This window comes from Rousettus aegyptiacus, unplaced genomic scaffold (genome assembly GCF_014176215.1).
Source record: "Rousettus aegyptiacus isolate mRouAeg1 unplaced genomic scaffold, mRouAeg1.p scaffold_m13_p_2, whole genome shotgun sequence".
Lineage (NCBI taxonomy): Eukaryota > Metazoa > Chordata > Mammalia > Chiroptera > Pteropodidae > Rousettus > Rousettus aegyptiacus.
Window position 1 is genome coordinate 17694756 of NW_023416295.1, and position 13906 is coordinate 17708661.

Below are 13906 nucleotides of genomic sequence, written 5' to 3' on the forward strand. Positions count from 1 at the left end.
TTATTTATTTATTATTTATTCAGTCATTCGTTCACTCAAGCATTTGTTTATATCAGTGCGAACTCATAGAAATTTATTATATTATTTGTATTATAATATAATTCCATCATTATTTATTTTGATGATCAAATCATTCCAGCTTTCGTCTTTGGGAGCTCTTTCATTTTAGTATCTAACGGAGCCAAAGTTCTCTTGTAAAAGCAAGTCAAAATTGCTAAAAAAATATGCTCTAATTTAAACTTTAGAAGAGTTTAATGAGCACTTTTCAAAAACCATCTGAAAAGCTCACAAAAATGCATTGAGAATGACTCGGGTTAAAGGCCCTCAATAAACATTTTCTTTGTAGATATCAACCAACACATATTTACTGAAATAATTGTAGAAGGGAAATGCAAATAAATCACCAAAGTGCAACAAAAGAACAAAACACATTTTGTAAATTAGAGAAAAGTACACTTGAAAAGGAGAGCTTTGACATTCTAAGCACTTATGAACAATCTATCTCAATGTATATGAGCCCAAAACTAATCTTCCAAGTTTTTCCCATCATAATTAAGGTCCAACATAACTAAATCTGTGGCCCTAAGAAAAAGTGACTTAACCTGTAGATTAGAATTTTCTTACCATATCTTATTTCCTTGAAAGAGATATTAATCTTGAAAAAATCTCATTGACACTAGTTTCAAGGGGTAAAGAGTCACAGAAAATAGGGACCCTGTGAAATGCTCTTAGAGACAAAGGCAGAAGATAAAGGAAATCCCACAGGCATCCCTATTACTCTATCCCAGTGACCCATGGGAGCTCACCCAGGGTCTCTAATTATGAAATTGAGGAATTATGAATTTGTAGGGATGGAGATGGTGGTAGTTTTTAATTTCTAACACATCAGAGAAATGTGTAAAATTATATCACAGTTTCTTTCCTAGTAAACTGGCTCTTAGAGTTTGCACAGCTAGATTATCTCATATGCACATGCACTAAAACCAAAGTTTTAGTGCATGTGCATATGAGATAAAGCAATGTGTCCCGTAATCAAATACATAAGATATAATCATGAGCTTAATGCATGTAACTTCTATTTCACATACCCAGTTGACCTGAAATTGATCAATATTTGTGATATCCTAAAGATAGACAGTCTGAATAGTATAAATAAAAGGCTTATTTGATGATTACCTTATTTCCTAAATCACACATTTTTATTACCTTCTCTGAATACAAGTAATATCCTTTTTTTATGTATGTATAACAGAACAAGGAACACAAAGGCAACAGAAACATGCTAAGCTGTTAAACTTCAAGGGATGCTTTCAGAAAGGGAAGGATATGATGACCTTCAAAAGGTTTCGGTATCTAACTGATTGCCTGCAGGAACAAGCTAATCAGTAGATGAAGCTCTTGTATTTAAGCCAGACACTGGATGGAACTACAGCACTGGAATTAAAACTGTATAAGTGTGTGTGTGTGTGTGTGTGTGATATACATCATATATATATATATACACACACACATATATTTTATAATATTCTTGTATATAATATATGTTTATACCTCTTTCCCACAGAAGACTTCTTCTTAATAACAGAAAGTCATTTGAATTGAGATTTTGGTAACTAAACCTCTCTGAAACAACATAATGCATGTGGAGTCACCTGCCATAAAACTTATATTATTAATAAGGCTTTATCTGAGTTCTAGTAGAGTGGCACATTTTTATTTTTTATTTTATTTTTAAATTTTTAAAACTTTTTATTGTTTAGGTGAGGCAATCCTTGGTTGACCTCACAGATTGCAAAGACCTCGTCGGCTTACAACCCCTTATTTTTCATTTTTTACGCCTACGGCACCTGGTCTTCCTAGGTGGTCTCCTATCCAAGTACTAACCAGGCCTGACCCTGCTTAGCTTCCGAGATCTGACAAGATCGGGCTTGTTTGGAGCACCATGGCCATAGTCAAAGTGGAAAATTTTTAAATCAAAGAAAGATATCTTTGACTGAACTCACACAGAACAATCAGGTCACTGTCCAGTTAAGTTTTACTGGGTAGATAGACCTTCGAATAGTTCATTCATATGTTTTTCATTCTATTATTGTATTGCTGGCAGAAATCATGCCATTTCCCCCACCCCCTTTTTATCCCAAGGATAATTAACTTGCTCGATACCAAGTTAGCTCACTTATTAACAGTACAATCCAGATTCAAACCCCTTTAAGGATATTTTCTAGAAAAATGTTACCAAGTTTAAATTTGTAGTTTCCGACAACTTTAACAAGTCAGTGTAATAAAACTCCCAATCATTTTACAGAATGTTCTAATGTATTTATGTCTTTCAGAAGAGAATATTCAGTATCGTACTATCCGCTAGACAAAAGCAGTTTCTATTCAATAGCTGTATGTCTTCCGATACTCAGGGGAATTCAATATTTCTCTCCAAAAAAAAAAAAAAAGAAGAGACTATCAATGGGGCTAATCTCTTCAAAGTGCTTAGAGCTCAAAGCAATTGCCTGCAGTTGTAAAGAGTCCCCACCCTCATTATCTCAAAAAAGAAAAATGACCAAAATGCAAAATACTGCCTGGCATTTGGGATAGAAATTCTCAAAAGAAAGTTAAAATAGACATTTACCAATTAATTTCTAAGCTCAATACTTTAAAATGTAATTTACTTCTTTAGGATAAAGGAGTCAAATTATAAACCTGTTCTTGCTTAATACAAAATGAGGAGTTAAAGTGACATAGAATTAAACTATATTGGTCAGCATTGAATAAATAGAATAATCTACATTTCAGATATTATCACAGTTTAAAAACTGACTTTTACAATATAATCATAAATGCTCAAGGATTATCAAATTATGACTTGCATGATATTTGCAAGTTATTTTCTAAGCATCTTATTTCATCTGAGAATTTAGTCAATGTTCTATCCTATAAAATGACAGATGTTTCTAGAAACCACTAACAGAAAAAAATTCAAACAGATCTTACAAAATCATTATTATTTAGTTTTTAAAAAATGACATGAAATGATTAATATAGTATCCCAAAGGAAAGCCTGCACTGGTAAAGCAGCTGCCTTTGGTGTACCGACATGCTCGGGCTGCCCAGGTTTTGATTTACCACAGGTAGCAATACACCCTGTAGAGGTTTGCTCATATTGGGGGTCCGAACCTTCCTGGGGAGCTTGTTTCCCTTTTTTCTCAGGCAATTCGCTCAGCATACATTTCCTCAAGTCAACCCTGTCACAAGCCACACAGAGTAAATAATAAGTAAAGAGGCAAATCAGGCTACCATTCCTTATATAAACTTGATACAAAGAATTATCAGCATGACAGATGAGTGTTATGCATCTGGAGGTGTTACAGACACTGGCCCGAGGGATCTGCTAGAACGGGATTTTCCACATTGCAACTAGAAACCAATAACCAGGTCAGGAAAGCGAATGTAGTACATAATTAAAAATAGTATTATAGAAAATATCAGAGCACATCACATGCACTAAGAATATTTTTTTGTGAAACTTTTAATTTAGATATATGTTATATGTAAATATATTTATATAACATAATTATAATTACGTATATTACATATACATTAGATGTACACACATATATACACACATACACACTCTCATAATGTATGTTTGAGATTGTGTTTCCGAGACAGAGAGAGAGAGAGAAACAGAGATAAAGAGTTAATTCTCTGCTTTTCTCATTAGAATGTGCACATGGGAAGGCAGAGATTTAAGCCTTTCCACCATGTTTACATAGATTATTTCATAATGCTTACAAAAATATAACAGGTATTGTTTTGTTATTCTCATTTCACAAAGGTGGAAATTTAGACATAGAAACATTAAGAAATGTGCCCTAAGTTAAAGAACTAAGTGGGAGAATTGGATTCAAAATCAACCACTGTCACTCTGCAGACTGTTGTTCTTAACTGCTCTACTGCCTCTGACATTAATTAAAATGAAAAAAGGCTCAATATAAAGTATAAAATACTGTATTATTAGAATACTGTAGGATATAAGGCTGCATGTGTCAGATTAGGATATAAATAAAAAGTATCAAAACACTATGTTGTGTTTATATATATATATTTAATTATACTTAGTAACATATAGTATTTTTACAGTATGTCAGCGCCAAGCTATTCAAGAGGGGGAGGTTTAGATGGTGAGCCGCCATTTGAAAGAATGCACGAGGGGCCAACATGAGGATGAAATGGCAGGTAACGACTTTATTGTGGGGAGCACGCATCTGCTCTAGTTTTCTTCCACTCCCTTTCTTGTGCTCCCCTTCTGCTCTCCAGGGGACCGCATGGCTCCACACACAGCAGAGTACAATAGTGGCATTCAGCCACGCAAGCGTGATCCAATAAGCTGAAGTATGTTCACATGTTTTAGGTGCAGGCGCCTTACTGCACTAATGTAACATTCTAAATCTGGGGTCCTATTCTTAGCTGTGAACCTGGATCACAGCCAGACCTGGGACCTGCCAGGCCTGGGACCCACACAATATTTAGTAACATATAGTAATTTTACATTGTATATAATTATATAGTAAGTTTATACAGAGTTTAAGAAATATAAAATTTTAAAGTATAATTTGTATGATTTTATGTGATTTATTTTTCATGCTATGTATTTTCCATATTGCTTTCTTAAAAATGTCGGCAATGATCACATAAAATATTTAAAATAAAAAATATACAGATTAAAAATAATGCATAATAAAGGAATGTAAATGCTACTGTGGTTTGACAGCACCAATAAAATGCTCTTTCCTTTCCTGTTCCACTTTGGAACCACTTGAGAATAGACACAGGAATTATAGGGATAGAGATCAAAATACCACCTTTAATATGATAAGGGTAAAATTTCAATATAAATATGCAGGCTCATCAGTGCCCTAACAGTTCCCAGAGTTAATTAACCCTGCCTGGCCAATTATTGGCAGACTTGCAAAAACTCAGGCTTCTGCTATTGGAGTAGTTTGCTGAAAGTGATGAATGTGATCAGAGGGGAGACTTTCCCAAGGAGAAGGTCACTGGAGGATTTATTAATTCAGTGAGACTTGCTTGGTTCTTCTTCAACTCTTTAGTTAAGCAAAACCCCACTTTCACAGAGGGTGGAAGGATGGAGGGTAAAATGGAGTGGAGAGGGGCTACAAATATTCTAGGTCCTTTTCCTCCATGCAAAAGTGAAGACTTGAGGGATTAAGTGTTAATCTCTCCTATGTATAAAGGCCATCTTTCATTTGGCTTCATCTGTCTTTCCGCTCCTTTCTTTCTGGCTCTTTTTGGGAGGGGATAGGCAGGACTTCAGGTTGGATGTAGGAGATCATTAGGGTTAATCTAGCCAACCACAATAGGAAATTTAAAAGATATCAGCATTATTTATTCGTGTGCTATTTTTTTCTTTCGTGTATAGGAATATGGGTTTTTTTTTACTTTATTTTATTTATATTCAAATTTATTATGTATTTTGTTTAGAAAATTTAGATCATAGGGAATACACCTCACAGAGAATGCCTATATACACATTTTGGTGACTGTAATGCCAGGTGTTTTATGTGCATCTCTATCAGTCAGGGTTCAGGCAGAAAACAAAGAGCATACACTCATGGAAATGTTAGAGATTTATTAATGCAAGGACTATTTACAGAGGGGGAAAAATATAGGGAAAAAAATTGAAGAAATAAATACATTAATTAGGAGTATTAGGAAGTTGTTAACCCATACTAGGCCAGAATAATAGAAATGACCTAAGTGAAACCTGGCTGAGAACTAAACTCATAGAAGCAGAGCTGCCTGACAGGAGCTATTGCCATCAAGTAAGGCAGCCATCACACGAATGCATCCAAGGTGGGAAAAGACAGAATATATGCTCCAACCTCTCCTCCTGCCCTCTCTTCCTGTCAGTGTCTTCCATTGGTCAATTCTAAACATAAGTTGAGGGCAAGTCAGCTTTTCCAGAGAATAGGGGAGGGCAGAGAAGGGCAAAAATAGATGAATGGAGGGACAGAGCCAGTAAAGGACGAATAGTACAACATCCATATGCAGATCGGTCTGCATGCTTATCTATCTATCTATCTATCTATCTATCTATCTATCTATCTATCCTTTGTGAAATCATGTCCTATACTCTGTTTTGTCACTACATTCATCTTCGCCATGTATCATGAAAATTTATCTTTGTGCTTCATCATATACACACTTATGACATTTTAATGCTCACACGGTATTCCTCTGTAGGAGATATTCAATCATACCTTATGCTTACAGATTTAATTTATTTTCGAATTGTCTTCAGTTATTATCTTTTCATGACTGGTGTTCAAATATGCCGTTTTGAATTACTTTTGAGGATTATTTTATAATTAGTGTGACTAATGCTCTATATTTTACCATTCAACGCAAAATGAGAATCTCTGATAATTTTATCACATGAGAAAGCTAATTGACTCTGAATCATAGAAAATATGGCTTTGTTAATACAAGTCATACTTTCATTACTGAAAATAGTAGGGTGGTATTTTTATCTGGTTGACTGAGATACGATGGGGCTATTGAGTACTACTGTCAACACAGTTTCATTGCATTATGATCAATTGGCTGTTCCAAACTTCAAAGCTGGGTCAAGGCTTCCTTATGAGTATCAATATTTAATTGAGACTACAGCTTAAGGAAGATAGAAAAAAAACAAAGAAAAGTTATAGGACGTTTTGGATCTACACAGAAGAATGACGGTAACAAATCTAGAAATATGACCTAGTTCAACTATCTCAAAACAAACTGATTGCCAACTATGGCAAATAAAGAAACAACAAAAAAATCGGCATAAAAAATTTTAAAAGAGAAGTCATTTTTGATAATGAAAAACTCATAGGACTAAGCATTAAAAAATCTGCTGGTGAAACAAATGATATTAAAATAAATGAATTGCTATACAAATGTAAAGTATTATTACTAACAGGATTCCCATGTTGAAATGAGGTCTCTAAACACTCTTCCCCATTGTTCCTCAGTTCCTGAATGCCTAGAAAATACTCCAAAGTTCACTAACATAATTTTTCTCTTAACATAAAAACACTTTTTCTCATGTAAGCTTATACAGATGCAAATACCATCGAGATTCTTAAAAACAAAACAAACTAATTTAATCATAAAACATTGCTGTCAGTCTGATAGTAGTAAAAGCTAAGCACCTCTAAATATTATCAATGTCAAAGTGTCTCTGTATATGTGGCTAAATATTTTTTTGTGTGTAGGGGGGTCACAATTTAGTCTATAGAACCATCATTGCTGATAATGAAATTTCTAGAAGGACTAAACTCGTATAGTAATCCTAAAGAGCATTGCAACAGTGTTCAGTGAAATGAAATAATATACATTCTACGGCACAGAAAGTCCACCCTGGGTATATATCATGGTTAAACTCTCACAGAAGTCATATTTGAGGATGTTCAGTGAAGAATATAGTGAAGAAGCAGGAGCTAACAGGAGGTGCTCATTGCTAGCACAATGAATAAATGAATAAAATGGAATACCACTAGTAGACAGAACTGATAAACCTAAAAGACGTATATTAACACAGGCAAAAGTTAACATAGTATAGAATGAAAAATCGAGAAACTGAATAGAATGTATAACAACCATAGTTTTTAGAAGTTCTTATATATACACACACAAAAAATAATTCTGTATATTCTTTGAATATAACCTGCAAATCTAGAAAACATATCAGAGACATTTAAAAACTTCCCTGGAGGGAATGAGAGTAGGGATAGAGAATTCCCTCAACAGAAAAATAATACAACCTGATGATTATTGTCTATTAATGCTGAGAAGTATGATCAACTCAGCTCTTTGTACATTAGGAAGAAGAAAAAGAAGGGAGAGGGTCGATGGAGAGAAGGGAGCTAAGAAGTGTGAGGAAGAGGAAGAGGAAAGAAGTAGATAAAAGAGAAAGAAGCAGAAGCAGCAGAAACATCATTGTTACAATGAAAGTTCAGTGAGGGTAAATGTTTCCTAATGCAGCATGGATGAAGGAACAAATCAAACACTAGGAAAGGCATAGTGAAAGGATAATAGCATAAAGCATGGTAATCAAAACTTCAAATTAAACTGAGTCCATGGGAACAGTAATGGATAATTATATAGTTAACTTAACGGAAATGCCCATCTTTTTTTCTCCTGCTCCTTACACAGCTACAGGATCCTTTTCTTTACAAATAACAATCTGATGGCACATATAGCATATTGCATGTGGAACAATTTAATTTTCAGTTTTCCCAGTTACCTGCAGATTCGTATGCATTGCTTCAATTTACTTTTTTAAATAGAATTTTATCTATCTCTTTATCACTAAATCTCAGAATTTAGAACAGTACCTGGAAGATATTAGGCTTATATTAAATACTTGTCAATTGAATTAATATAATTTCTACCATTACACCAACAAAAATACGAAAGAGTAAATGATAAAATTCTTGGATAGAAAGCATGGCCTGAAATGCATATCTATTATTCAGCGATGTTTATAAAACTCATTGTTAAAACATTTACAGAGTGTTGATGCTTATAATAACAATAGCACACTGTTTCCTCTTTTCGATTTTTTTTCTTCAGTAGTAGAGTGCATAGTATGGAATATTGTATGAAGATGATTTTAAATCATTTTTACTTAAACCCCTTATATTACAAGTGTGGAAGATACTTCTGAGCTCAATCAGATTTGAGTAAATCATATTTGAATATTGTTTGAAATTTAATTTTAGATAAGTATAACTGCAAGTTATCACAAGTGCCAACTGTGCAGTCTCTGTCTCCAACAGTGGCATGCTATTTATTTTGGGTTGATTTGCACATCTGTTGAACTGTAATTTTCCCTTAAAGGATTATCCCATTAAAAAGTATCAGCTTGGCAGATTAAGGATGATTATCTATTTAATTTTGTATACACAGTCTATTAAAAAAAAAGACAAATGCTTGGGCTACTTTACTTTGGGCATGAAATGCATGTGGACTGCAAATTATAACCATATTAATTTTAAATTTAATAAACTATTATATGCAATGAGATTAACATAATACACTCTTCTGAATACCATCACGGTGTATACCTTAGAAAAATTAAAGGTCTGATTATGCCTTATTACTTTATATAAATGCATTTTTCTTGATTAATATATGTGTTAAAATGGTATTTGTCATATTTCAAAATGGGCTATGCTACCATGTACATGTAATTTTTATTATATCTGCAAACATATAGGCATAGCTAATTATATCCACTGGGATATTTTATTGCCTAGATGATGTTATGATATAGCTAGTTCTGCAACTAATTTTTCATACTTGCTGTATAGATACAACTCTTTTTGAATTTTTTAAATGTCTTTAAAAATAGTTTGGTATTAGCATATTGTTATATGCATATAACTACTGTAAATACACTTGAAAAATGTTTATTACTTTAATACTATAAAATAAATCTTCTTTAAATATGATTGCACTAATTTATAGCCATTATTTGAACATTTATTGGACTTCAATTATTGGTATATAATTATCCATATCAATTTTGAAATAAACTTCCAAAGAGATATTTTATTTACATATAAAATATTTCCAAGTACCTTTTGACCATCTATGCCTATAATGTTACAAATATACTTCTATGTAGCACAGCTACATTAGAGAGCTAAGTAACAATTGAAACTATATTTATTTACAAAATGCTACAGAAAATTGAGTAATTAACAACAGAAGTATGACTTCTTTGTATCACTGTAATATCCAGGTAGGCACCCTGCAATAGTTGACTGCACCTGCATAATGCTGTAATTTGTAAGATTAATTAATTGTTTCCTGTTCTGATTTAACCAGAATGGGTCAGATTTTTATGATCTCATATAGTCCTACATAAAGAGTTTGATGGAGTCACTGATTTATTAAAATGTTGGCACTTAAAGTTTTCCCCCGCCCCCCCCCAAAAAAAAAACTCTTGCTGCTACAGAGTCTGAATGTATTACTAGGTGCGTAAGAATAAAAGTTTTGTATTACTGAGCAATACGGCTATCATTTAAATTTGAGACTTAATTTTTAAATAATCTTGATTTTTATATCAAACTGTGTTTCCTTTCTGGATCAAAAAAAAAGTGGAATGTTTTACTTACATTTTGACATTTTATTTTTAGGTTAAATAGTATAAAAAGCATTTAAGTTTTATTTTAGAATATTATTTAGAATACCATGTCCTAATGAACAAAGGAAAATGAAATGTAAAATTTAAGTTGTAAATCCAATTGATAAAGTCACCTAATCCAGACCTCTCCTTTTTTAGAGATGATAAAGTCAATGAAGATTAAGTGTTGTGCTCAATTTGATATTACAAATCACAGAGGAACAACAATCTTTATTCTTTATATCCTTGCTTTGTGATCAACTCAAACGTCCTTTGCTGACTCATAAGATATGAATAATCTCTAGATATCTCTACAGATTCAATCCAGACTCAGATATTTGTGACTATTGAGGATACAAAATGATTACTTTTAAAACTGTAAAGGCAATTCCAAAAGAGAGGCTTCATAGTTTGTGAAATGATATTGTCATTAGGTTAAGTATACAGCTTTTCATGTTGACATTCTACAATATTTTTAAAAAGTCAGAATCTTTCATTTGTATTAACCTGTCATAATTTATGCAACTCAAATAAATTTCAGCTGTCAGAATTTATGACCCATTATTGGGATGATAGTTTAAATACTTAACAACTGATATGGCATTGCCATCAACCAAACAGAATGGACAATAGACCATCAAAGCTGGATTATAGCTATAACACTTGGTACAATTATGACTATTATCCCTAAATTCAGATGTCTTTGAACTGTGCTTTAATTAAAGTTTTCAGGGTATTCACACTATTATTAAAACATTATTTTCTGTAATTGCTGTCAGGTAAATAAAATTGCTTCTAACATAGGGGATAGCTTGACAAAAGTAAAGAGACAATGTAGTTTTTTTACAGATAAAGTATAAAACAGTCCCTTGAATCTCTAAACTTTTTTCTTTACAATTTTCTAGAGCTAACAGTTAAGTGAAATGCAATTCAGGCTTTCATACAAGATTACGAATGTGTATATTTATTAATATGCATATGTAATCAAACCTCTCAAAACCTTCTAAAATGGGAGAAATGGCATCCGACTCAGAATGTTATAATGATTAAAAGAGAAAGCACCTTGCCCAGGTCCTGGAGTATAATATGCTTCATCCCAGGTATTAATCAAACACTTTGGGTCTACAAGGGAGATACGTAATCTGGTTTTCTCTAGTTCCTCCAGTTCCTTTCTCCAGTATCAGAGAGGCCCATGATTCTATTCAAGAACAAAATGGATTTACATCTACAACAGAGCTGCCCAGGAAGGGGATGAAATAATGTGACTATAAGTAACCAAGCAGGGTCATTTGGTCACCTGTTATCTCTTGTGTTTTACCCTCTCTCTTTGCGGTTTCCTTTCCCAGAAAATCGATGTGGTAGAATGTGCTTGCTCATAGGAGAAGCAATTTACGTTGGTTCTGCCTTATGTCTTAGAGGTAAAAGAGGTTAGGTTAGTCTACTTTCTTTTGTTATTTCAGTTTATAATCAGGCTGGGTTTTTTTTAAAAAAAAAAATAATAGAAAGATGGGCCCTGTAGGTACATAATCCAGCCCTGATTACTCTAATAGAAATGTATACCGAGGTGTGGGGGTTAAAGTTCCAGGTCCTGTTAGGAGCATATAGGCACTTGTGCATAAGACACACCAAAACCAAAAACCTGGCAAATAATGCTAGGAAGATCTTTTCCTTTCTCCTCCCAGAAACAATTGACAATTATTGGCAAGATTCTGTGTCTTAGTCAGCTTTGAGTCAAACACTGTCAAGTGGTCATTATTGAGATTATTGTAATATCCATAGTAAATGATTCATTTCTCCTAACATATGTCATATATCAATATGAAAGTGAATACTATTAGTAAAATGAGAGGCAGAATAATATAAAATTTAAATTTTAGTCTCGAAAATCAGACTCTCTTTGAATTCTGATGCCACGTAGGATCAGCTAGCAGTCATTGGGCTTGTTGTTAACCTTCCTACGACCGTTTCCTCGTCTGTGGAAAGGGGGTAAAAGTAACAATTTCATTGAATTGTAGTAAAGGCTAAATAGGTTTTTAAATAAGCCAACTTAGATGGTTCAAAGGACATTAGTGAAGGGGTTTGGGCTGAGCTTGCCTCACTATTAAGGTAATACAATTCTGAGCTCTCTCTCAGTATATTTTTTTTTCTGTAAAGAGCCAAATATTAAATATTTTAGGTTTCGCAGGCCATATGGTCTTTGTTACAAATACTCAGTTCTGCTGTTGTAGCACGAAAGTAGCCTCAGACATCGTGTAAATGAATGGGTGTAGCTGTGTTGCATTAAAACTGTACATGAACTCAGGTCAAGCTGGCCCATGGGCAGTAGTTTGCCCGCTCCTGCTCTTTTGAATTGTAAGATTTTTTCACTCTGGTTTGTGGGAACACAAACTATTCCTAGGCTTGGGAGGGCTTTGGAGATTTTTCCTTTTAACTCTTTAGACGCATTTTTTTTCCCTGGCCTTAGGTTACCAAGTACTGATTCCCATTCATCTAAAGATTGGAGGGGATCATCAGCACATTTCCTGAGCTTGCTCTTGCGTGCGGTGTGCTCCCCTCCCCTCTCCCCTCTCTCTCTCTCCCTCCCCCTCCTGCTCTCTCCTGTCCTGTAGTCTGCCCTGTAAACTCTAGCTGCCCTGGCCTCCCTGGCCTGCCCATTCTGACTCCTCAGCTCCGGTTTCCACCCATCTTGAGATGCGGCCTGAGAACTTTCTCTAATCTGTATTCTGGGGCCGTTGGAGGGCTCATCTTATTTACTTCCCTCTTTCAGGTATCACTTTCTTTCATTGCCCAATATTCAATGTCTGAAAACCATTGTTTTATATTTTTTGTCTGTTTGTTGCTGTTGTTGTTGTTTAGTTGTTTTAGGTAGTAGAGTAAATATGGTCCCTGTTATTTCATCTTGGCTGGAAGTGGAAATCATGATAGGTTTTTAGTATTTCACATGCAAGTAGGCTCAGAAATGTTTAGAAATTTTACTATGACCATTCAGCTAATAAGTAGTGCAGACAAAAGTCAAAACAAGGCCTTCTAATTTTTAAATGAGTGCTTTCCTCCTTTATGCTACAGTGCTTTCATTAGGAGAAATGAATTATGATCTGCCTTTTGAATGCAAAACAATGAACGGTAACCTTTACTAATAGGAACCGATAATCCTATTTGAACCAAAGATTTTGGGATTATTTTATTATGTTTTGAAAAATACTGGAGGAATCTTGTAATTCTCCTGTTTTCCAATAAGGTCATTCTCTCCCCCCACCTCCCATTTTAGTATTTTTATTGTAGTTCTGCTTGTGGAGAATATTTAGGATTTTCTCCAAATGGTAGGAAAACTTGTCTATTTTGATAACCTTATACTGATAAGCTTTCTCCCAGAAAGTCCCCATCAGATTCAAGATTCAGCTCCTGCATTTTTTTTAGGGATGTGACTTTGCAAATGTACTAGAATTACCTTTTACAAAGAAGGGAAAAACACTGTATTGCTACACTATATAAACATAATGAAATAAGAAATGTGGAAGTGTATATATAAATTCTCATGGTTTACTTTTTATTACTTTGTGCAATTCCATTTAACATTTCCTGAAATTGCAATAAATTTTTGAATGATAAAACATATGGCATTTGAATATATCAAGTGAGATATTATTTAGATAGTGAATATTTGCAGTGGTGTATAGCATTATATTATCAGGAGGCTCTCTGTTTAATGAGAAAGAA

The 13906-nt window shown here is 33.8% G+C and overlaps 1 protein-coding gene and 1 pseudogene across 4 annotated transcripts in view; both read right to left on the reverse strand.

Annotated features, from left to right (window-relative positions):
* Positions 1-13906, reverse strand: part of SPAG16 (sperm associated antigen 16) — a 695163-nt gene that overhangs the window by 169463 nt on the left and 511794 nt on the right. The window lies entirely within an intron of this gene.
* Positions 1836-1954, reverse strand: LOC118614017 (annotated as a pseudogene).